A 26488-nucleotide genomic window follows, 5' to 3' on the forward strand; every position below is an offset into this window, starting at 1 on the left:
CAAAGTCCTTCGGCAACTTTGTCAGCGTTGTCATGCGACCTCCGCGTGCCGGGTTGCAACGGGAGAAAAATACTTGCGGCGAGGACACTTTCCCTGGTCGGCTTACCCACGGGGAAACACATGCAATGATCCTGCGAGAGTGGGGATCGATGGCGGATCGATTCGAGCCGTTCGAGCTGTGCGCACCGTCTATTCCGGACTCGAGTCAGAGGACTCGAATGAGGAAGACGCGGTCTTGCTATAAACGCCCCTACGAAAATACACGTTGATTAACAAACGGGCGTGGTTTATTATTGCGTCGTGCCGCGCGCGTAGTTATCTGGTGAAACGGTTCAGACGCGTACGCTGCAAATGCATAAACTCCGCAGTTTAATCATGATTACGCGAAAACGAACCCGCCGACCCTTGCAGGACCTGTCTCGACGAGCGAAAGGCTTTCGCGCGTACGTCTCGTCGCGCGATACAAATTTTCGTTTCGATTAGAAAGCGAAATTTCTATCTTTCCTTTTCGAATAACTGCTTTTTGCTGTTTTTCGGTGTTAAATTACTTTTGGCCTTTCTAAACGCGCAGATTCGATGTCGAGCAATTGTCGTTAAAAAATCTAGTGTTTCCTACCTTCGATAATTATATTTTAGATTAGAAAGCGAAATTTCTATTTTTCTTTTCGAATAACTGCTTTGTGGTGTTTTTCGGTGTTAAATTAATTTTGGTCTCTCTAAACGCGCAGATTCGATGTCGAGCAATTATCGTTAAAAAATCTAGTGTTTCCTACCTTCGATAATTATATTTTACATTAGAAAGCGAAATTTCTATTTTTCTTTTCGAATAACTGCTTTGTGGTGATTTTCGGTGTTAAATTAATTTTGGTCTCTCTAAACGCGTAGATTAGATGTCGAGCAATTATCGTTAAAAAATCTAGTGTTTCCTGCCTTCGATATTTACATTTTAGATTAGAAAGCGAAATTTCTATTTTTCCTTTTCGAATAACTGCTTTGTGGTGTTTTTCGGTGTTAAATTAATTTTGGTCTCTCTAAAAGCGCAGATTCGATGTCGAGCAATTATCGTTAAAAAATCTAGTATTTCCTACCTTTAATAATTACATTTCAGATATCTTAGAACTTAACGATTCACTCTGGTGGATTGATACTTGTTTAAAAGGAAGCGCGAGTTGGAACGATTAGCACAGTTAAAAACGTTTCATTTAAAAAGAAAGAAAAGAACATTTACCTTTACGCGTCCACTTATAGAAAAACGAATTACGCGAAATTACGCTGGCGTCGGTGACGTTCAACTTTCGTTTGGCACATTTTTCACTAAAATCAATACCCTACGCGGTAGTCGAAGCGGTTCTGATTACGCGCGCCAGCGTATGTACAACAAGTAGAAACGGTTAGTCATGAACAGACACGTTAGCCGTGCCGACTAAATGGCAGTGCCATTATGGCATGCGTCCCTGCGAACTTCAATGCCTATTTTCCATGCGAACAAAGCGTCGCATGAGAAAAGTGTATTCCACGTTTTCTGTACGTTTCTTCGTCTAGTATCGATTTCAGTATTTTACATCTCTAAATATGTTCAGACGTCCCGCCCGTTCGAAATTGCTTTTTCTTTGCGAATAAATATCCAGATAATTGCGGACATATTCGCGAAAACATGATCGAATATCGATGCGGGGTTGAAGAAAAAAAAGCATCGGTCACTTTTAGTGTTCGGTGGAGGATTGAGCAATTATTTTGTATATCCAATTTTCATAAATCTGGTCACGGAGACCGGAAGGCAAGGGTGCCTTCTGATAAGAGGACTGCGTTGGACCGCTCAACACTGAATCGTTAATGAAAAAATAACGTTTCTATCGAGGCGAAATTTCTGACAAATATTTGAGCCGTTTATTTTGAAAGTGACATAAGTCACTTTGTTTTTAAGTAGATATATCTAAGGGTTTGCGTGTTTTAACACGTTTAGAAATATGGATGCTAACTTTCGAGAAGATTTACTTGTATTTATTGTCTCAGGATACTGATATTTTTCTCAGTATAAATAATTTCGTGTAATCATGAAAAAAATCACCACTTTTCATTACGGTAAAGTGACCTATGCCACTTTCAAAATAAACGGCTCATTTAAAAAAAAATAGCCGAGAATTTCCAAGTGCAGAATCTCTATCCGCGCCAGCGCGAAGGGCAAAAGTATCGAGTTACTTGGTATAATAACCCAGCTCCGCCCTATTCCTGCCGTCCAAACATTCCGAGCCCAGCTTAGCAATTAATCTATCCGCGGCGCCCTAGCCTAGGGAGCAGTTAGCACCCTCGTTTTCCCTTGAAAATGGAAACACGTAGAGGGAAAAGGAAGCTCGGCGTCGAATGGGATCGGAAATCACAGCAAACGCACCGACAGCCCGTCAAGTCGGATCCATTCCCGAGAGCGAAGACGAGAGAGAGAGAGCCGGCCGGTTTGTTTTTGCATAGTCGCGCGAGCCGCCAAGGCAATGGCGTGGCCGTGCGAGTAAACCGATTACATATGCGCTCTCGATCAGAGGACGATCGTTGCAAGTGCGGGGGCGCTGCTCGCTCCGGCGTCGGCCGGCTCGCGCGAGGGGCGCGGTGGGAGGGGCGTAGCAACTAGGGGAACGGCGGTGGTGGGGACGGCGCGTATTCGCGCTCGGAACTCGGAACGCGATAGGGGAGTGGCGAGAGAGGGGCGGCAGTGGCGTAGGCCGGGTGGGGGTCGTTCGGTGGCAGCAACGGCGTGCTCGGTGTCATTGCCTCGACGCTCGGGGCGGCCAGTGACTCCATCACTGACCTAGTGCCGAGCGAGCCCGAGCGCTCGCGGAAACGGCCGAGCCAGCGGACGTCGACCTCGGCCGGCCTCCAGCGCGAAGCGCGACACACACCGATACTACGAGTAGCGCCCCGCTACCGTACAGATCGAGCTTTGTCCTTCTCTCTCCCGGCGTCTCCCACCCCGCCGCGACCCGTCCATGCGTACTCACGCTCCGTCCCCGTCTTTCCCGCTGTTCCGCGTCTTCCTCGCACGATTTGTTTCGATCTCCGTTCCACGGGCCTCTTCTCTCGTCTCTCTTTCGTCGAGCTCTCCTCTCGGCTTTCGATCTCTCGGAGCCGAACGAACCACCCATCACTCACACACTCCTCGCGGACTCGCTCGCTCGCTCGCTCGGAGACGCGGCTTCGCGCACACGCTCCCGGGGCCCCGGTGCCGAAAACCGCGGAAACACGGGACTTATGGTTACGCGCGCGAGTTTTGTAACCGCTCGAGGAAGCGGAGCGTCGGACGCACGCCGCGCCGCCGGCCGGTCCGTCTTCCTATTCTACTGACGCTCGCGCGACCCTAGGAAACCGATCTCGCTTCTCGACCATCGTCGCCGTCTTCCAACATCGTCGTCGTCGACGGCGGCCGCGTCGGTGACGCGAAAACGGAGGCCAGACGCGCCTCGGTTACCGCCGTGCCGCTCCTATGACCAGACGTATCGGTTTTACGACGGAAGTCTGGCTAAGCCGGGTTCATTGTTCCCCGGGAAAAATTTGTTAGCTGATTGGAGCGCAGTTAGAGAGTCGCGTGATTGATCGAGCCACGGTTCCGCGGCTCGACCCCTAACGAGGCTCCGTTGTCACTTTTATCGATACCCGCGATCGCTCCTGTTCGACATTTTTGTTCAACGTTGCCCGACAGAGGAGAGAGAGCCGCCGCCGCTTTCCACGACCACCGCTATCGATCGATCGACTGCACAACGTCTTTCGTTTCGGTTTCAAGTTGAGTCATCGCGGCTGCGAACCTCGTTCGACGTTCGCGAGCCGCATCGATTAACGCCTCGTCGGCTGGATGCGTTCTTCTCGGCGACGCGACGCTGCGAATAAATCGTTCTGGTCACGTGCGCGGGGATGCGGCTTTTCGGCTGGATCATGCGAATTCATCGTCGACTTAAAAGATGAGGATAGCGCTAAGAGGTTCCGAGTTGGTTGAGCGTAGTTCTCAGATAGTTTCGTTACGGCGAAGATGTTATGGCAACCGAGTTATGGCTAGACTCGTCGTCATCGAGTCTAGCGGTTTAATTGTTTTATATTATTTATTTGTTAAGGCAGCTATTTTCTAATTCGATACCGGATGTTTCGCTGGACAATTCATAACTAAAATATTTTGGAATAATATAAGGAGAGATTATTATTATAGTTATTACTCGCAGTAATATTATTATTTGAAGATGAGGATAATGTTAAGTGGTTCGGAGTTGGTTGAGCGTATTTTTCAGACACTTTACAGCGAAGATGTTATGGCAACCAAGTTATGGCAAGACTCGTCATAGTCAGTTTAGTCGAAGCGGTTTAATAATTTTATGTTATTTATTCGTTAAGGCAGCTATATTCTAATTCGATCCCGGCTGTTTCGTTGGACAATGCGCAACAAAAATATTTTGTAAAAATGTAACACGAGATTATTATGATAGTTATTACTCGCAATAATATTATTATTTGATGATGAGGATAATGCTAAGAGATTCGGAGTTGGTTGAGCATATTTTTCAGACACTTTCGTTACAGCGAAAATGTTATGGCAACCGAGTTATGGCAAGACTCGTCGTCGTCGAGCCTGGTCGAAGCGGTTTAATTATTTCATGTTATTTATTCGCTAAGGCAGAGCCATTTTCTAACTCGAACCCGGCTGTTTCGCTGGACAATGCGTGACGAAAATATTTTGCAAAAATGTAACGCGAGATTATTATTATTATACTTATTATTCGCAATGATATTATTTTTACAGCTATTATTTGCAATAACAACGAGCGAGATCACATTTCTCAACCGAGTTTCATCCGATCGCGTAACGAGAATTTGCACAGTGCACTTTTTAGGTCTCGGTAACGTTCGCACCCCTTTTTTCACCGTTCCACCGAATCGCAATTTTATCGAAAAACGCTATCGCTCGTTGTCCGAACAATAACGCGATGTGCACCGATTCCGTGGCGATGCTTTCCGAAAAGCGACGCTTTCGTCCGGCAGGACTGCGTCGGTCGAAGGACACGCCGGCTGTTTTCACGGTCGATCCTGAGCGATTTCAGTTACGAGGTCATTTTTACCCCGAGCGAAACACGCGACCCGAAGATTCCCGGTGAACCAACTTCCGGGACACCTTGCACGCCGCCGGCGAACATCCGCGACAAATACAATGAGATTGTAAATCAAGCGGACGGCCGGCTATTGAACGTTTCGTGCCGTAGGAAGTATCGTTGGCACGTGTATGAATCATTACGAGAATGGTAACGTCGGGGGCCGCACGAAACGGGAGGAGGACGACGACGACGGGCCGAAGAAAGGAGGCCCCCTTGAAAAAAGTGCGTCCTTTTCGGGAAAAAGATTCATTCCGTTCGGCATAGGGACGCACGCATACACGCATACACGCACGCATACAAGCATGCACGCACGCACGCAAGCGTGCTAATAGCTATAAGAATATAATAATATTATTATTATAATATTATTAATATTATTAATATATATATAATGATATTATCAATATTAATTAATAATATTATTAATATTATTAATATATATAATATATATATTAATTATTATTATAATATTATTAATATTATTAATATATATATAATGATATTATCAATATTAATTAACAATATTATTAATATTATTAATATATATAATATATATATATTAATTATTATTATAATATTATTAATATTATTTATATATATATATATATATATATATATAAAATATTATCAATATTAATTAATAATATTATTATTATATATATAATAATTTCGCGTGCACGAGCGCGCGCATCGTGTCGATGTCGGATCGTTGGGACAAGATCGGGGAACACGAGAAAGTCGGGTCGCCTCTATGTGTGAGTGAAACCGACACGCCCAGGAACTTAACAATTCCTGGCCGCGTCCTAATGAGCCACGGAACACGTAAAAAACCGCTGTTTATTGTCTCGTAATACACGTGATTCACGCTTCCGGGTTACCATTGTAACGTGGGCCGGGTTTATTCTTTCGTGTTTCGCTTCAGAAAAAGATTTTCAAGAGGCCCGAAGAGAGATACGCGCTTGCATGGACTGTCCGACGCGAGTACGCGTTGCGTAACAGCATTGTTACCTTTATCGTCTCTTTTCGCTAAGGTCCCGAGTCGATGAAAAATATGCGGAAAAGATCGTCCGGGGGGAAAAACTACGGTAATGTGCAATTTGTCGCAGGTTGCGGATACGAAATCGATTTGCACCTTGCACTTGTAACAGCAACTTGCTGCACGGTATAGTAACTTTTTTAACGCGTTGAATGCCACGTCGGTTTTACGAGGCTCGAACTTTTATCTCTTGCAAGGCTCGAACTTATCTCCTTTTCCAAAATTAGCCATTTTAGTGGACGATCTGAGCGTCAGTAAGGGAGACATCACTGTACAGTAATGTCTCTCCAATGGACGCTCAGATTGTCCAGAATTTAGGAAGAGGAGATACGATTATTCGAGCCTTGCGGTTTGTTTTTACAGTCACGAATTGTCAACGATTATAAAAACGAGCTGCAAGGCTCGAACGATCGTATCTCCTCTTCCCAAATTATGCATTTTAGTGGAGAATATGAGCGTCAGTAAGGGAGACATTACTGTCTTCGTCAAATTTGAGAATGCGATCTGTTTACTGCGACAATGGTTCCACTGAAGTGCTAACAAACGATCGCAAAAATTCATAAAAATAATACCTCTACAAAATATCTAAGATTTGCCGAATTTTAAAACTTTTACTCTTCTTATAATTACTGTATTACGATACAATTTCTATGTATTTATCACTGCGATACAAATTCGAGTCAACCAATTACAGTAATGTCTCCCTTACTGACGCTCAGATTGTCCACTAAAATGGACAATTTGGGAAGAGGAGATACGATTATTCGAGCCTTGCGGTTTGTTTTTACAGTCACGAATTGTCAACGATTATAAAAACGAACGATCGTATCTCCTCTTCCCAAATTATGCATTTTAGTGGACAATATGAGCGTCAGTAAGGGAGACATTACTGTCTTCGTCAAATTTGGGAATGCGATCTGTTTACTGCCACAATGGTTCCACTGAAGTGCTAACAAACGATCGCAAAAATTCATAAAAATAATACCTCTACAAAATATCTAAGATTTGCCGAATTTTAAAACTTTTACTCTTCTTATAATTACTGTATTAGGATACAATTTCTATGTATTTATCACTGCGATACAAATTCGAATCAACCAATTACAGTAATGTCTCCCTTACTGACGCTCAGATTGTCCACTAAAATGGACAATTTGGGAAGAGGAGATACGATTATTCGAGCCTTGCGGTTTGTTTTTACAATCACGAATTGTCAACGATTATAAAAACGAACGATCGTATCTCCTCTTCCCAAATTATGCATTTTAGTGGACGATCCGAGCGTCAGTAAGGGAGACGTCGCTGTACTTCGCTCCGATCGATTTTTCATGTTACCCCCGGCTCCTTCTTATTTGTCGTTGGCTCTGGTCGTGACACAAATGACTAGTTAGCGTTACCCACGCTGTCGAAATTGGACTTCCCATTTAATGGTGATTGTCGTACGGGCCGATGCGCGTTTGCCTCTTTTTTTTCTTTTTTTTTCTTTCCTTGTCATTGTGGCAGAAGCGTTCCGCTGTTCCGAGTTATTGTGCGCGGATGTAACGGGAGCCGATCGTGTGGTCGGACAGAAAATTATGGTAAGATATACGGGATGCGTCTGCAGCCGGTTTTGTGTAACTTGGGTAGACGCGGTGGGACCGGAAGAGAGATAAATGGGCCTTGCTGCACAGTCACAAACGAACCGTTCAGTGTGCGGCGAACACTTTCCAACGTGAACCGATAGCGCCTCGAATCGCGCGTCGTAACGTTTACCGTCACGTCCAGACGTGGAGTATCAATGATCCCGATGGTAATTGTAGCAAACACAAGCATTGCAAACTGTAACAAAATCTAACAACAAATCCGAGAACGTACTGTTTTCGAAAACTGCGACAAATGCGTGAGATCGAGTAAAATTGTATTGAGAAATTAACTTTTCGTCTTTCGAGAAGCTGGGTGACTCGCTTAGAAAGCGTTTCGTATATTTTGTTAAATATTGGTGAAATATAAATAAAATATTGTGTTCTTTATACATTTCAGTTATGAAGAAATTCGTGCTATAAAAAGTACTATATAGTACTATTTATGGTACGAATTTTATATAGTACTTTTCATATATAGTAATTTTATATAGTAATACTTATAATATTATATAGTACTATACTATAAGTACTATAATATTATATAGTACTATACTATAAGTACTATAATATTATATAGTACTATACTATAAGTACTATAATATTATATAGTGCTATACTATAAGTACTATAATATTATATAGTACTATACTATAAGTACTATAATATTATATAGTGCTATACTATAAGTACTATAATATTATATAGTACTATACTATAAGTACTATAATATTATATAGTGCTATACTATAAGTACTATAATATTATATAGTACTATAATGTAAGTACTATAATATTATATAGTGCTATACTATAAGTACTATAATATTATATAGTGCTATACTATAAGTACTGTATAATATCATAAGTACTATTATACTGTGAAGACTACATATGTATATATCGTACTATACAATTCGTACGTATAAAAAACATCAACGCACAATTTAAATGTTTTAATAAATTGCGACGTAAAGACGGCAAAGAAGCTATTTAATTCGTCGAAAACTACGGACTAAGAAATGTGCACAGTAATCCACACGCTTGCCCTACGTTCAATCAGCATCACTTCCTTAGCGACATAAACTAATAAAAAGATTGAAAATGAAGCTTATTATGATGAAGCTTAAAATTACGTCGTCCATAACCCGACCGCGCCAATTATGGTACAATTCGAACGAAACAATTCAATGTTACGCAACGTCGAAATCGTCGAACCCGAAGGCCAAAAGGGTCGAGCGAGTTTCTTCGTGCAGGGACGAAAGTTTCGCGGGCGGGCGCGCGTCTCGTTCGCCGGAAGGGTTGGAAAAGGGGGACGACGAAAGTAGGAAAGAAAGAAAGAGAGAAACGCGGGGCAGGTACGGCGCGCCATGTGCGCCGCCGAGATTGGCACGTTCCTAACCTACCCCATTCGTTAACCTGACCCGTGTCGCGATTCCTCCGCAGGTCGATTCCCATCGAGCGCGGATTAACCTACATACGCGCGGGCATTTCTGCGGGGCCGCCGCTCCGCCTCCGCTCCTCTCCGCGCCTCGCCGCGCCGAGCCGAGCCGCCGGCACACGGCGCGTAGGTGCTCGTCGATACAAAATTAACCGGCCCTCACCCTTCCGCCGGTAACGTCCCAGTCGATACGCGCCAACCCTCCCTTCCCCGTGGAATCTGCACGACCTTTTTACACCCTCTCGTGTGCGCGCCTCTCCCTTCTCCCTCCCCCCCGTCCCTCCCCGTCCTTTCTACACCCCTTTATCTCGCTCGCTCCCGCGAACGTGAATGAATAATAGAACAGCATTATGAACGTTCACGCGGCCGTGTGAACTTTCGACGATCGTTCGACGACCGTTTCTTGCGGCCGACGTTTTTCTATTCGCGGCCCGCGTAATCGTCGGAACGGCGATCGAGAGCGGTCGATGGCGGAACTTTTTGCAGCGGCGCGCGGCCGAACACGTTCGGGACACGTTCGGCCGCGCGGACCGCTGCTCCGGTCGCGATTTGAATCCGAGGAGATTGAAAATTGGGCCGGCTTTCTTGCCGCTGCGGAAATCGGCACGCTGGAAATCGGCCCGTCTCGCAACGGCGTTTTCCTACAACCAGCGATAATTGCACCTTGGGTGCTGGAAAGGAACGTGCACGCGCGGGCGAAATAATTGTTGCGAGCGGATCGTTCAACCCTTTGCAGTCGGAGCCATTTTAACTCGAAGTACAAAATAGGTTTTCTGAACTATAGTGTTTCCGTTTTATATGACATAGAATTTTGTAACTCGTGCAACAATTACGATATTAAGAGGTTCATAAATATAAGCAAAATTTGATAAGGTTAACATTATTTAACTCGTGCGACAATTACGCTATTAAGAGTTTCATAGATATAAGGAAACTTTGATAACGTTAACGTTATTTTCAAACGTGGCATAACCATTTTTAGTGGCGCCTTAGAGTCGCTACACCAGGGGTGTCAAATTCGCGGCCCAGTCAATATATCGGACGCAAAGTAAAAATAAAATAGAAACAGTCTCGGCCAATAAAATTTCTCCCGAAATAGGGAAGATAGTATCAGAGAAGAGATGTCAAGTATCAGGACGTAAACAATATAATTTAACTTTATATATGTTTATTACAATGTACTAGTCAAAATAAAAATATTTGTTTCTATGAACATTGATATTCTTTTGCGGCCCACCTAAAGTTAAGCATTGTTTATTTGGCCCAAGTTAGCTTTTGAGTTTGACACCCCTGATATAAGCGATCAAAATCTACGAAATTCATTTTTTAACCGTTTGACTGCCGAGGAGCGCTGTCGCGCTCTTCTTACGTTGTGCCAAAAATGCGAAGAGCGCGATAGCGCTCCTGTTATTTTTTTTAATGCCAAGACCGCGGAGAGCGTAATAACGCTGCTCTGAATCACTAGAATCTGTGCTTGTTAGCAATTTTATTCGCAAAATTAATTCAAACAAATTTATGCGAATAAGTGGTATTTTTTAATTTCTGTTGTTGCAAAGCAATACAAGCGAGTTTATTGTATGAAAAGTGTTTTACATTTTTCCCCATACACGCGCAATTAGTGCCGCAGTTTTGGCATACGTCCGAAAGAATACGTCAGCAGCCAAACGGTTAATTATCATTTCGCGGAGACATTTCTAAAGAGTTGATCGACGAGATTCCGCGGAAGAAGATCGATCGTTTCGCTGTTAACGCGAAACCTACCCCTGCGCCACACGATTGCAAAGGGTTAATAGCGATTTTTCTTTCACGGCGTCCGCGATGGAATACCGCGAATTCGACGAGTTCGTTGTATAATTGCCGAGGCGACGCGCGAAACGGTAACACAGCGAACGCGAATGCGGGGTGCATCGTTTCATCGTATACCCTTAATCCTTTACGATCGATGATATTATTGTCGGAAATTGCAACTAAACCGACGGAGCTTCGTTTAAGATTAAAATGCACCAGACGGCGCTTCCACCTTTAATCGAATTAGCCACACGGCCAAGTGGGCACATAATAATAAGATAAGGCCGCGAGTCGTCTAGCGCGCTACTTAGAATCACCTCGCGAAAGATAAGTCGCGTTACGTTTCCTGTTTTCCCTATCTTCGAGTTACTTCGAAGATAAACTATCCGATTCGGCGTAATCGCTCTATTCGATTAATACCTTCGACCGAATTGCGGAAAGAAGCTTCGAAACGAGGAACGAAGTTTCATTGCCGAGGTACAGTGCCACACAAAAGTGTTGTTATTGTTATTGCTGTTATAAGTGGCCTGCAAAAGCGTTGTTGTTGTTATTATTATTGCCATTATAGATGGCCCGCAAAAGCGTTGTTATCGTTATTATTGCTATTATAAGTGGCCCGCGGAAGTGTTATAAATACGTTGTTCAAACTGCGATAACTTTTTTCAAACGGGACTAAGTGACTTGGATTTTCTTTTAGGTGATAGAGGGACTAGTCTGTGCTAGACGATGATTAAAATGCCTTTTTTTAAATTTGTTATTACTTTAGATGATAAAAATAAAATAGAAAACTCTCGATTTTTAACCTTTTTATCTGAGGTTATAACGATGATTTAAAAATTGCCTTTTACAGGTCTCGATGATTTATACGCGTGCCGAGAGTTTAATCGAAATCGGCTAGCCCAGAGAAAGATTTATAAAACTGCAGATTTCTTCTAGTTCTTTTTTTGTTGTCAAAATTGCGATAAAACCGCGATTTTTGCCACCTTTGATTCGTCGCAACACGACTGATTTCGATACAATTTTCAGCACGCATACAAGTTACCGAGATCTGCGAGAGCCATTTTTTAGGCTCAGATAAAAAAGTGAAAAAAAACGATCGTCATCGTCTAATAGACCAGTCCCGCTATCATCTGAAAACAATGCAAGTCACTTAGTCCATATTTAATACGTTTGTAGCGGCCAGTCGGCGCGCATAAGAGAAGATTTATTTCTCGCGCAAACGACTAACATATTTATGACTCTCCTTCGAAAAGGCTATCTTTGAGTAAACTGTTTTCTGTGCGGATGGCAATAAGCCAGTAGAGTTTCTTTTTTACCTGATTCTCGATAGCCTACGAGACCGTCATAAATAACGGGAAATTCCGAAGGGCACGCAAAACGGACCCGAACGCCGGACGTCCGAGCGCAACGGCCCTGAGGAAAACCCAGGCCGTTACATCATAAAAAACGCACCCACTCCGATCACCACGCGGTCCCAAAACGGGACGCGCTCAGGGCGTAAGGGACAACGCGGTGAGAAGGAGATGGACAACGCTGATTGGGAAAACCCATTCGCGGGTCAACCAATCAGGGGGTGTCCAGAGCCCTTGCCGGGGGCAAACAGGAAAATATAAAAAGAGCAACAGTGAGACGCTCGCTCTCATACCTCGCATACCTTCGATACTTCTCATACCTCTCTTGCTACGACGTCACGTTACCCGAAAGTGTTTCTACGCAACTTAATAAATAAAGTTTAATAGTTACACAGCACGCACCAGTTATTTACCAGAACACACCCCATAACTAAACGTTCAGTGCCGCGTGAGTCACTTATGGGTGACACGAACGTTTAGCTAGGTTTTCGAAATTCATTTTTTATTGCGATATATTGAACGAATATAATATTACCAGGCTTTCTAGAACACAAAATAGCTGAACCAATATTTCCTACGGTAAATTTTCTAATTTCGTTGTCATCGATCAAGTGACATCGTGTGAATTTCTCGAGTTAATATTCGGCACTTGACGATTTTTAAAATTAATATAAAACAGTCATCGCGTTCTAAAGGGTGTACGAACGGTTTCGCGGGCCACCGTGAATCCGGCGAAATTCGGCGGCATTCCAGTTTTTAACGGAGCAACGACCCAGCTCCGAGGCAACGCGAAAACGACGAGCGTTCTAATTCTTTGGTCCGCCGCGGCGCGGATCCGAGACGCGAAACGGAGTCGTATTGAAATGTAACTAGATGAGCGTCGAGCGCGTCTGCGACGTTTTATTCAAGAATCTCGGCCAAGCACATATTTTATCAACCAATTCGGTCAAGTCCACTCGCCATTGTCCGGCGCATCGGATTTCGAGGAAATCGGTCGAATTCATTCGAAATTACGTTTCCCCTCGGCGATCGCTGCCCGTCGTGGCCCGTCCCACATTCTCGAATTCCAATATTCAGTCGGAGCCAGACTCCGCTAACTTTCAAGATCACCGAGCTCCGATCGCGCTGTCCTGTCGAGGGATCGAGGGATCATTGAATTCTTTCGCCGAGCCCCGGAATATTGTGCCAGCCGATGTCTATCGCGCTCTTCTAGTTTCAAATATGAGCCGTTTATTTTGAAAGTGGCATAAGTCACTTTACCGTAATGAAAAGTGGTGATTTTTTCATGTTTATACGAAATTATTTATACTGAGGAACAAATACAAGTAAACAAATAGAGATAGATATACTGAGATAACAAATACAAGGATATCTTCTCGAATGTTAGCATCCATATTTTTAACCGTGTTAAAACGCAAACCCTTAAATATATCGACTTAAGAACAAAGTGCCTTATGCCACTTTCAAAATAAACGGCTCATATACCGCTGCTCGTTTGCAACCAGGCTGCGCGGATCTTAACGCAAAATACAGATTCAACCGAGACTATCGTACGAAACGGAAATTAATATAATAATCTCGTTAACCCTTTCTTAGGCACTTTTAGCGCGCATACGGACACCAGGCTCGAATATTCCCACCACGTTAAAATGTGCTGTCATCTATACAAGGTGTCCCAAAAATGTCTCGCAATACAAAAGTAGGCGATTCCTGGGGTGATTTGAAGCAACTTTTTCCTTAGCGAAAATGCGATCCGCGGCTTCGTTTACGAGTTATCAACGAAAAACAGTGACCAATCAGAGGCCAGATCGTTCGGAGCGAGACGGCCGAGCCAATGAACGGAACTGGGCTCCGCGCACTCGTTGGCTGGGCCGCCGCGCGCCAGCCGAGCTCGCCTCTTATTGGTCAGTGCTTTTCGTTGATAACTCGTAAACGAAGCTTGGGAGAAAATTTTCGCAAAGGAAAAAGTTGCTTCGAATGACCTCGGGAACCTCCTGTTTCCGGATTGCGAGACATTTTCGGGACACGATGCTCGCGATTATCCTAATTATTGGACACGAAATGGCGCGGATTCCGACGATTAGTCAATTAAAATTAGTCGATTAGTCAATTTTAACCGGAAGAAAGGGCCCGGAGAAACCGATGGGAAACGACGAGCGGCTCGAAAGAGTTTGCCCGTGAACCGGCGCGATCGTTCCGAAAGGGGTGGGGGGGACTAGTGAGGGGCCCGCGAATTCTGTTTCCGCGGGAAGGGAAACGCTTCCTTCTTCGTGCAGGCGAAAACGAGTCGCGGAAAGAGACAGTGAAGAAGTGAAACTCGATCCAGCGGTGCGAGCCGCTGCCTAGAGCCCGTTTCTATCCGCTTCCTTTCCTTTCTATCGCGGCGGCCCGGCTGCTCCTTTCTGCTCTTTTCCAAGGGGGGGACCCCGCAACGCCGCATTAGAATCGCGAACGTTCTTTTCCACTTTTTCGCCGGCGTTAGGTAACGATGTCGTTACGCGACCGAATTAGATTCTTGGATCATCAACCCTCGGCGCGCCCCGACCGCCGTCGAAGCGGGCTCTCTTCGACCCGAGCCGAACCGACGAAATTCGAACTCGCGCCGCGAGTTTGGAAACGGCTCTTTCTTTCGATTAGAATAACTTCGGTAGATAAGGCTAGTCGGATAGATTTGTAATCTGAAAACGTATTCGTTGGCTCACGTTTACAGTCACGCGCAAAAGTCCGGGGGCGGCACCGAGATGTGGAATATTTGAAATAGGGGATGTTTTAACCCCTTGGGTACATTTAGTGACAGAGATTCGTCGTGCAGTTGTTTTGCCTGAGGATGACGAGTCTAATTTGTTATTCAAGGTGGTCGTTCAAGAGCTTCTAATTACTTATTTATTATTATTATTATTTTTATTACTATTTTTATTCTATTCTATTATATATTATTATTTATGTATTCTATTCTATTATACATTATTATTTATATATTCTATTATATTATATATTATTATATTATTTATATTATTATTTATTATTAGTTAATGTATATTATATCGCTCAAATAAATGAATTCCTGCGAAAAATCTACCGCCTTTTCACACTATTCCGCGCATCGGCAAATTAAATTCGTTCCGAACGCGAAAATGTTTTCAAATCAATCAACCCCAAGCGATTAATTAACCCCCTTGCCGCGACGTTTAATCTGTAAATATCGCGCAAAGACTCGTTGCGAAGATATGGATCGTGATCTAATAAATGCGGGTTGTTCGCGTCTTTTAAACACACAAATAAAATTCGAGATGCTTCTATCATCAATATTCGAACATTCGCGTAAATATTAGAACACAATAATTATATGTTATCAATGAGAAACGAGCCTAAAAATTGACGTCGCCGTGCAGAAATCACGGCGCAAAAGGATTGAAGGAAAAAGATACCCCGAATATTTTTCGAACGAACTTCGATCTGCGGCATTCAAGTACGATGATTGTAATTTCGGGGCAGAACGCGGCAACGAGGCGAATCTCTCCCGAACAAATTCATAAATCACAGAAATCAGATGTTCGTGTTTAGCGTTGCCTCGTAGAAGCGATTAATAAACACATTATTTTGATGCGTTAATTAGATAGTGCCCGGACTTTGGACACCAACAATTCGCAACGATAACGACCTAAATATTTCTCCAACAAAAGAAATATTCCGCGCGTTCGCCGCGAGTACGATAATTCGGCTCCCCGACGTTCTATCACAATAACGCGTTGATCATTATAATAACGGGGCAAAAGAGCGCGCAAGATCGCCGAAGAAAATCTCACGGGGCCCCGCTCGGCGACCGGGGGCCCGTGGACCGGTAAACAAACCTAACCAGGGTCAACCTTGACCTCGCCGAAATCTCGGCGATTTCGACGATCTGGATCCAACGATCTAAACTCTTCGAGCTCGATCATGTATCGGAGCTTATTCTCTCTCACATAAACCAAAAGAAAAACGAAACAAAACAAAAAAACGGCCGATGCTCGCGCCGAAGACATAAATCATCGGCGTAATCGAGTCGGGTCCTCGATCACGAAGAGACAAACGGCTGGATTCTTCGATAAACGATGCAGTGATTAAAAACATCAATGGCCGGGGGCACCGTTCGATCATCCCCGATCGGGGGGAGGGTTCGCGGGGGCCCGGGGCCGGCCCGGCGGTGGCCGGCCCCGGGGATCGAACGGGGTTCAACGAACGTGCGCGTATGTCGTATGTACACGTATATATGTATGTATGTATGTATGTATGTATGTCGTGAAACTTACATTTTTAGTTCGTCGATGATCGGCCATCAACGTGAGCGCCAGCTGTCAGCGTAGCCTATTCCCCCCACCGGCTGTTCCGGAAGTGCACGGGAGCCTGGACGACACCGGGCTGGGCAATCGTCGCCCACTTTCAGCTGCTCCCCGGCTCGCACCTGCGTGCCATTCTCGCGGATGATCTTGCGGACCTGTCGTCGGGCGACCCCGGCAGAGGATCGCTAGACAGGAAAATCGTAACGTCGATCACTTTCACTTCGCGGCGGCGGCGTCGCGTTCCCTTCCGTGTCACGATCACGACGACCGAGGACGAGGTTGGGGCGGCGAAGGAGGAGGCGGACGGGGGGCAGGGGAGGGGGGTGGGGGCACGGTGAACGGAAAGAAAGCCAAGAAAGAGCCAAAGGAACCGTGGAAACGGCGAACAGCGACAGAAGAAGAGGTGGTAGAGCAGCAGAGAGAGAGAGAGAGAGAGAGAGAGAGAGAGAGAGAGGTGGAAGAGACGAAGGGAAGGAGACAGAGAGAGAGAGAGAGAGCGAGAGAAAGAGAGAGACACAGAGAGAGATAGAGAAAGAAAGAGAGAGAGAGAGAGAGGGGGGAGAAAGAGAGAGGAGACAAAAGCGGTGGGAGAAAAAGAAGACGACGCCAACGACGTCTAGAGGCAGTAGGAACGGTAGCAAATAGGAGAAGGGGGAAACGCGTGGAGTGCCGGTGGATCGTCACAGTTTCACTTTTAAATTCCTCGAGGCGCTCGCTCACTAGCCGCTCTCCACTTGCTCCGCTCCGCACCGCTGCGCCGACTAGGTCGCGTGCGTGTTGTGTACGAGGGTTACCGTTACCGTTAACGTGACGTAGCGAGCCACGGTAAACGTCATAGACCGCTCCTCGGCACACTCTGTTCTTTCCTGCCAGTCCTCTCTGGCAGCGCTAACGAACCAACCTCGGGTAATCCCCGAGCACCGAGCACCGAACCAACACCGACCAACGCACTATCGTTTATCGTGCTCGGTCCACGCGCGTTGCACTTGCTCCGATTTCGTTTTCCACTGTCTCTGGAGAGCACACGCGCGCGCACGCACGCACGCACGCACGCACGCACTCGCACGGGGGGGAGGAGGGGCCTCGCTCTCCTGTTCCCGTCGCTTTTCACCGAGTTCGAGGCCGCGGGATCTCTACGCGATACACCGGCGCGGGTTTCTCTTTCAAGAGAACACACGGCCCGATTCCGCGCGCCGCGCCGCCGAATCGACGATAGGCATCGTCCCACGCTCGCTAGAACTGCCGCCGACGCCGCCTCCTACACCATGCGAGGAGGCTCCATCGTTTCTTCGTCTTCTTCTCTCTGGGTTAATGGTTTCGGCCGGCGTTCGCTCTCGGACCGCTCCGGCCCGACAATGGCCGGACTGTGTTGTCCGTCCGGGCCCGTTCTCACCGGCCCGTTTTTTTCTCAGTTGCTCGCCGCTTCCTCCGGGCGACGACGCACGCCGTCGGACGCCTGTTCCCGGCGCTTTCGAGCACTACCCGCCGACCGCCGCTCGCGGTCATCACAGTTCAACATCGGGCCAACCCCGGGCCGTCCGACTTTCGTACGCGCGCGTCTATCACGCGGCCCGATATGCGCGAGCTCTTCGACTACCTCCTCGTCTTCTTCTTTCGCCTCCGGGAGAACCGCGACCCGCCACGGACCCACCTGGAACTCCTGGAACCGTTGCCCCCGCAGAATCCGCTTCCCTGCTACCCGAGCTGCACCGAACGAAATTCGAATATGACGCGGATACCTCTCGCCCGGCCTCGCGGCGCACCCCGCGCCCAGCCCGATCGCTGTGTGCGACCGTCGATCGAAATTGCAGAGGGAACCTACGGCGCCGATTAAACCGGCTGCAACGATCCCTTCCGATCCCTCGCGATCCCTCGCGAGCCCTTACGAACTCCCTTAGTCGCCCGAGGCGACTCCCTTCTCCCTTGCCCCGCGAGCCTAACACGCCGGGCTCGATTCGCCGCGCCGAAAAGACAGCCGCGCGACCGCCTTTTCACGAACGAATCCTCTTGCGACGGAGCGGACGCGATCTCGCTTGAAAATAGAGCGAACGAACGATCGATACGCGCGTTCGATCGATCGCGCGTGAAAACAGGACAGAATTTAGCTGGAGCAGAACCCAGATTTCTCGAACTGCGGAACAATTTTTCTAAAGTTTCTCTAAAGTTTCGCGCGAGCCGGACGGCGCGGTTCGACGCGGCGTTCCCTCTCCAATCTCGATCTATGATCCACGCGCGGCTCACGTGCGCGCGGCCCGCCGCTTTCGAGCGGGCGCGAAGAGGTTGCGTCGATCGGACGCGACCAGCGCAAACCCGACGACGGGGTCGCGCGACGAAGCCGAGATTCGTTTTGTCAGCCCCCCTCGTTCACCCTGGGCGAAGATCGGTCGCGATCGATCGCGATGATCGTTCCAGCCAATTAGCTAACGGATTTCTCGCGGGCGGATCCCGAGGACCTTGCGATCGAACAGTGCGAGGATTGTCGATCGATCTATTTTGCGGATCTTTGTTTTTGCTTTGTCCTTTTTTGGGGGGGATGGGGGAGGGGAAGCCGGCGCGCGCGGTGGCGCACAGAATTGCTGGACCGATTCTATCGGGCCGTTCCGAACAGAGGAATTATTCTTTTTATTTCTCCCCGGTCGCCTGTGTGTCGCGTTCGAGTGGATATCGAGTCTACTGCTCCTCCGCTTCCCACAACATCGCCGAGCGTCGAGAGGCGTTTAGTCGCGATAACGTTCCGATCGATAATTGACCGGTTATTGTTTACAGTCGGTCTCGGACGGGGACGGTACTCGACGGCCGCGCTGAATTATTGCCGGATAACGGGATCGATTCGGTTGATCGTCGTTAGGCGAACCAGTTTCGCGCCGATTTCAAAGGTCGACGCGCGCTGCCGCGCGAGAACCGCGCGTGATCGAGAAGGCTTGGCGGTTCGTTCGAATCTCGAGGAAGGTCGGATCGACTCGGAACGATCGTGCCGGGGATTCCGGGGTCCGGGGGAGTGTATTTTCGAACGGGCCCGCGTGGCGGAGCGTTCGAATCGAACGAGACGCTCGAAAAGGAATCGCTCTCGAAGACGATCGCTTTCGAAGAAGATCGTGTTCGCTGGACAGCCGTCCACCGCGTTCGAATTAAGCGATTAAGATTCGAATACAGCGAATCGACGAGTTTTCCCGCGGTGATCGGGAACAGAAGCCGCGGTGAGATCGATCGTTGACAGAAAGTTCCTCGCGACTTTCGCCTCGGCGAACGCCTCCGCGGATTGTTCGCCGCTATTTCGGCCCGCCGTCGACGCTCGACGTTCGGAACGAGCGAGCAAACTAATTAACGGCGTCCTCGCATTGTCGAATTTTGCATGCTAGAAAATATCTGTTAATTAAACTGTTCCCAGCGCCGCGGCCGGCGTGCTCGCGAATGGATCCGATTGATTAGCCGGCTGCAAATTCGCTGGCCAATATGGAGCGTATTGTCGGCCGATATTTCATCGGCCTCGGGGATACGTCGACGATTTCGCGACGGTATCTTCCGGCGAAAACATCGTTGGCGAATTACAAAATCACGGCGCGACCGATCGTCCGGATTCGTTGACGCGAAGCATTCGACAAGCCGGCGCGGAACGTTCGAAATGAACGTCGACGATCGCTTCCAAAAAGTCGATCCCGTTGCGACAGCCCGGCAACCCTAACTTCCGGTATACCTTCTCCGATGGGCCACGTGGTTCGGCGAACGTTCTCCGGACCGATAGAAGCCGAATATAAATTCGGCGAGGAGGAAACGCGAGAAATGGTCCCCGCGGTGAATCAGCGAACGGGCGATCTTGTTTTTCTCGCGCGAAAGAAACCGCCGAATGTTTACCGCTTGTCTATGAGTCACGTGGTTCAACGAACTCCGGCCGGAGAGAACGAAATCGAACGACAGGAAGAGCGAGCCATCGATCGAGCGATCGCTGAAGAAATCGTTTTGAGAAGAAACGATTCAGATATCGGAGCTCGTCGTTCGTATTTTCGTCGTCTACGAGCCACGTGGTTCGACGAGAGCCGGCCTAACGATGAAGCAGGACCGAAAGAAGAAGAAACCGCGATCCTGGACCGACGCGCGAAACAATCGGATGATCCTCGGTGGCGGTCGCAGCCTCTAAAACGTGTATCGTTCGCGTCTATGGGTCACGCGGTTCAACGAACCCGGGAGCCGACCCGAAATCAAATCGGCGCGGAGAACGGCGCGGGAAAGGCGCGGGGCGGTCCGATTTCGCGGACACGCGATGATCGAGCATCGAAAGTCAGGGTTTCCACGGGGGCCAGACATGCTGTCTCTATTTCCATTGACACGTCGCGTTGTTACACCGGCACGAAGCAGGCTCGAGCGTAATGCGGTGCCGCGGGGCCACGGCGCGCGTTTTATTTATAACCCGCGTCGCTCCGAAACGGCCTCCGCCGTGACGCGCGTGTCGAATATTACGCGCGCGTGCTGCGTCCTATCGCGTGCGCCGCGTACACGTCTCGCGCGCGGCCGCGAGAGATCCGAGAAGGTGTTGTTGCGGGATCGAGAAAGATATCCGCGGCGGCTTCTTATTTCCGCGGCTGTTCCGAGGGGCCGCGATCGTTCGCGATTCGCTCGAAGCGAATTGGTCCGATCGACGAGTCGGGTTCCGCGATATGACGCGAAATAATGGGGACCTCGATTTAGAGCGGGCCTCGATTCAGAGGAGGCCTCGATTTGGAGCGGGCCCTGATTTAGAGCGGACCTCGATTTAGAGCGAGCCTCGATTTAGAGCGGCGCTGGCGAACGAAGCGCCGGCTTCTTATTTCCGGGCCTCGATTTAGAGCGGGCCTTGATTTAGAGGAGGCCTCGATTTAGAGCGGGCCTTGATTTAGAGGAGGCCTCGATTTAGAGTGGGTCTCGATTCAGAGAGGGCCTCGATTTAGAGGGGGCCTCAATTTAGAGCGGGCCTCGATTCAGAGAGGGTCTCGATTTAGAGCGGGCCTCGAATCAGAGCGGACCTCGAATCAGAGCAGGCCTCGAATCAGAGTGGGCCTCAATTCAGAGCGGATCTCAATTCAGAGGAAGCCTCGATTTAGAGCGAGCCACGATTCAGAGGAGGCCTCAATTTATAGGGGGCCTCGATTCAGAGCGGACCTCGATTCAGAGAGGGTCTCAATTCAGAGCGGGCCTCAATTCAGAGCAGACCTCGAATCAGAGCGGACCTCGATTTAGAGCGGCGCCGGACTTTCGGATCGAGCCGCGGGAGCCTCGTGGTCGCGCGATCACGCCGGCCGTCCGCGTCCGACCATGACCAGGGTGCTCTCGACGTGCTGGCGGATAGGCGCCGAAGTTCGAGCACGCCTTTCGATCCGCGGAAACGGGTGGCGCAAGTTGCGCGATCGAAGATTCAGCGGGAACCAGTTGCCGCGGGCCTAATCTGTTCGCCGTTCACGTGTCGCCAGATAAGAAGATCCCCTTCGTTCTGTATCAGTCGCGCGGGCCCGATAGATCGACGCCAGTCTACGGTTAGACGATCGCGATGGTTCGCGGCGATTCGCGGCGGAGATCGCCGGTTAAGCCGAGCGATTAGGATCGATCGGGACGATAGGATCGAGTGGACGACGATGATTCGACCGCGAAAGAACCGGCGACGTCACCTATCAATTTCGAGGCGGCGTTCATCGCGACAGATCCTCTTGGCGATACTCGTCGATTTCCCGAACCGGGAAGACGGTTCCGTTCCCTCTCTCTCTCTCCTTCTTTTTTTTCTCTCTCTCTCTCTCCCTGTTTCTCTGCCCCTCGGTAGAACGTGTGCGGGAACCGCACACGGATCAGTGCTCGACTCTCGGAAAGAGGAAACGGTGACCGTGGAATTGACGCGCGCGTTCGGCGCGTTCGCGGCCGAAACGCGGCCGTGTCGATACTTAAATTTCCTGGATCCGGGCAGGTACGACGAGACGACGACCGATGGATCTAAGGGAGCCCGGTATCGTCCGGTTCTGGAATCGCACTAACGGGAGATGAGAGAAATTCGGAACGGGCCCCCGCGGCCACACGCAACCGCTGACAGAAGCGCGCGGAGCCGAGCCGAGCCGAGCCGAGCGGCGCGGAGCGGAGCGGCGCGGCCTCCGCGGGAGGAGAACGGGGGGCGAGAGAGCATGCACACGCACACGCGCGCACGCTCGCTCGCTCGCTCGCTCGGATTCGAGCGCGATTCGAACCTTGACGAGGCGAGGAGAGAGAAAGAAAATACGCGCGGAGCGGATAAACGCGGACCGCGGTGCGTGTGCACGGACACGTGCACGCCGACACGGGGAGGGAATAACGAAGGATCGTTTCGATGGAAAAGCGGATGACGGGCGAGAAGCGTGCGCGCGCGCGCGCGTTCCCGGCCGAACGAGAGCGAGCGACGCGTGGAACGCGAACGAAAGAGAGAGTGGCCGAGGTGGCCGAGGGTGCCGCGAGGAAGAAAACGCGAAAGAAGAAGCGGCGGCGGCCGCCGCCGCGGATGAACGCGATGAACACCGGGAAAATCGCGAAGGATACCGGCGCGAGGTGTCCTCGATCCGTCGACGGGGCTCTTACGTCGTCGTCGGCCTAATCGGCGATCGAGCGAAGAACACCGGCGTGCCGGCAGTGCCGAACGAAACGGTACGGAACGGAACGAAAGGAAAGCCGCGTGTCGCAGGAATGAGAAAGAAAAGAGAAGAAATCGAACGGAAAAGAAGAACGCGGAGAGGCGAAGATCGGAACTGGAGAACGACGTCGTCGACGAACTCGTCGTATCGCGCGACGAACGTCATATATGCATCTATTTATATGTAATACGCGCGTGTGCGTGTGCATGCATGATGAATATATCCGGGAGGCTCTCTCTCGCTCTCCGGACCGATCACTCTATATGTGACAGATTTCTCTTCCTGCTCCTTTATCTCTCCTTTCGGCCTTATTTTTTCGAGTATGCGACGCCTATTAGCCGGCGCGGCCTATGCTCTCTCTCTCTCTCTCTCTCCCCCCCGTTTATCCCGTTTTACTTTTATACACGGTATTATAATGTATACGATCTCTTTTGATCTCCTCCCTCTATCTCTCTCTCTCTCTCTTTCACCCTCTCTCTCTCTCTCTCTTTACTGCGTGTATCGTGATCGTATCGCCACAGGTGAGACCGCCACGCTGGTCATTCTTCCGCTGTTCCTCTCGGTCTGGACCCTCCACCCGCGATCATCTCCGCGCGACCACAGGACAGAAGATAGAAGACTATTTAAGAGATAGGTGCGTATATGTTGGTATATATTACATAGAGCCTGGTTACGGATTAGCAGTAGAGAAACAGCACACACTGGGTACGGGCGGTCGCGCACTCGCGTAACTCAATTATTAGATATACATATACATGTACATGTATATGTATGTACGTATCCCGTAATCCTCCGCGTGGCCGGGCCCGTTCCGGTCCTCCGTGCAGTCCGAAACGGTAACACGCACCGAAAAAAAGAAACCAACCAACCAACCGACCGACCGACCGACCGACCGACCGGCCGACGAAACAACAAGCGGCGTGTGTGCACTATTGTGGCCCGGTCGTCGCACTCGCGAGTCTCTTCTTCCTCCTACTCTTTCAGCTCCTTCTTTCCGTTCGTCTTCCTTGCTCCTCCTCCTCCTGCTGCTGCTGCTGCTGCTCCTCCGTCACACCACCTTCTGATGTTACTGTTGCTGTTTGCTGCTTCTGCTTCTTCTTCTTCTTCTTCGTTTGCCTCAGTATCAAGTAATCCTTGCTGGTCGCCGGCTGTCACAGCAGAAACGTCACGAGATGGAAAGCAGCGTCGGACGAATCTCACGTGCGAGAGACGGCCGAACAACGAGTCGCGTTGAACGCGGACGGGTGAACGAACCGAACGAACAACCGTCGAGCGAACGTCGTTACGAACGTTGCACGTTACGTGTGTTCGCACACGTAACAACGAACGACGCGGACGCGGACGCGGACGATATTCGTGAACGAAATTTCGTACGGCACTGTTCCACGAAGGCGAACACCCGTGTCACCGTGTAACACCGTCGTCACCGATCGTTCGCACGACAACGATCGGACACCGTTTCAAAAAAAAAAAAACACCGTCACCGTAAACCGTGTCCCCTAACCGTGGACGACGCGCCACAGCATTAGGATCCGACGTAGGAGGATGCAGAGAGACAGACAGACGGACAGACACTCCGTAGAAAACCGTTCGGCACGCTCGTTCGCGATAAGCCGACTCTCCGCGCGTGCACGCGTGGAGCCTCGAAGCGCGACAGACGTCTCTCCTCCCTCGTGGAGAAGGGAACGGACGCGCGCGGTCAGAAAAGCCGGGGAAAAAGACACGCGGGGAGCGAGAGAGAAGGAACGAGGGAAAGAGAGAGCCCGGAGCGGCCGATGAAGACGGAAGCAGGGACAGAGGGAGCGAGATGGAAAGACGACGGTGGTCGTGCTGTGGAAAAAGAGAGAGAGAGAGAGAGTGAGTGAGAGTGAGAGAGAGAGAGCGAGAGAGCGAGAGAATCGGAGGAGAGTCGGAGAGCAGAGGAGAGAAAGAGAGAGCGAGAGAAAGAGAGAGAGAGAGAGAGAGACCGTCGCGGCGACGGGGATCGGACGGTAAAGCACTAACGAGGGAGAGAATTTTCCTTAATCGCGTGTAACTCGGTGACGAAAAGCCGGCGACCGATCGCGCGGAGGCTCGCGAACGTGCCACACTTCCCGAGTGGCCTCTCGCCGGACGGTTCACCGGTGCACGCGGGGGTGTTCACACCGTGTACACCCGGCCAGAGCGAAAGAACAACAGAACGGTTGCGGCGCGGTGCGGTGCGGCGCGGCCGTAACGCGGAACACGCGCGCGCTCTCTCTCTCCGTGGTCGTCACCGCGATCTCTCGTTGTAACGCAACGTCGTCGTAGGGAAACACACAGTGCGCGGCGGTGTGCTTGCTTGCTAGCTTGCTTGCTTGCTTGCTCGCTCGCTCGTTCGCTTGCTCTCTTTCTCTCTGTTTCTCGCGTTGCGCCCTGCCGGAATCGCGGCGACGAACAGAGGCGAGAGAAGGTACACGGTATAGGGACACGGAACGGAGAGGCAGAGAGAAAGAGAGGGACGGACTCTGATGATCGGGGAGAAAGAAAGACCGTAGGAGAACGGCCAGAAGAAGATGGACAGAGAGGGAAAACGAACGATCCCAGTGAACGATCGAGGGAGCGAACGAGAGGGATTTACGAGATCGACGGAGACCGCGGCACGCCGAGAGAGGAGATAGAGGTGTACGGGTCTCTTTCTCGCGCGCACAGCACACACGAGGTTACGAACAAACGCGGAACAGACGAGGAGAGGCCAGGGTAGCGCGCGAGCGACGTAGCTCTCTAGCAGCCGGCAGCCTGCTGCTCGGGTCAATGACCTCTCCTTGCCGTCGTCGAGCTCTCCTCCGCTTGCGTTTATTCCCCACCCGAAGCCCCGAAACCCCACCGCCGGCTCGCGCCCGCTCCCCCACCATTCGCCGAATTCCCCCTACTCCGGCGGCGATCCCCCACGCGGCCGCGTTCTCCCCACTGCCGGGCTGTGTCGCGCCGCACCGCTCCGCGCCGCGCAGCGCGTACCTCTCGAGCCGGCACCGTCGACGTAGCGGAGAACGACGGCGACGTCAGCTCGAAGCGGTTGGAAGCGTAACGACGTTTCGGCCGAAGCGTTCTCGACCGTTGGAGGGGTGCTCCAAAAGGGTTAGAGGGGAAGCCGCGTGGAAGGGGACCGTCGACGCACGGCGGGGAGAAACGTTCGCTCGCCCCTCCATCGGCGCGTCGGTCGACCTGTGGTGGG

At 49.7% G+C, this 26488-nt stretch overlaps 1 protein-coding gene across 4 annotated transcripts in view; it reads right to left on the reverse strand.

Moving 5' to 3' along the window:
* The window catches only part of Hr4 (nuclear hormone receptor 4), a 382937-nt gene extending 356906 nt beyond the window's left edge, over window positions 1–26031 (reverse strand). Inside the window, exons 1-2 of one of the 4 annotated variants that reach the window (XM_076525980.1) lie at window positions 23955–26030; window positions 16649–18382 (exon numbers count right to left, since the gene is read on the reverse strand). The gene's annotated coding sequence lies outside the window, so the exon portion shown is untranslated. Of the gene's footprint in view, window positions 1–16648 lie in introns of all 4 variants that reach the window. The other 3 variants (XM_076525975.1, XM_076525977.1, XM_076525969.1) reach the window with 3 other exon arrangements.
* Window positions 26032–26488: the final 457 nt, after the last annotated feature.

The sequence above is a fragment of the Megalopta genalis genome, chromosome 1 (genome assembly GCF_051020955.1).
Source record: "Megalopta genalis isolate 19385.01 chromosome 1, iyMegGena1_principal, whole genome shotgun sequence".
In the NCBI taxonomy this organism is placed as follows: domain Eukaryota; kingdom Metazoa; phylum Arthropoda; class Insecta; order Hymenoptera; family Halictidae; genus Megalopta; species Megalopta genalis.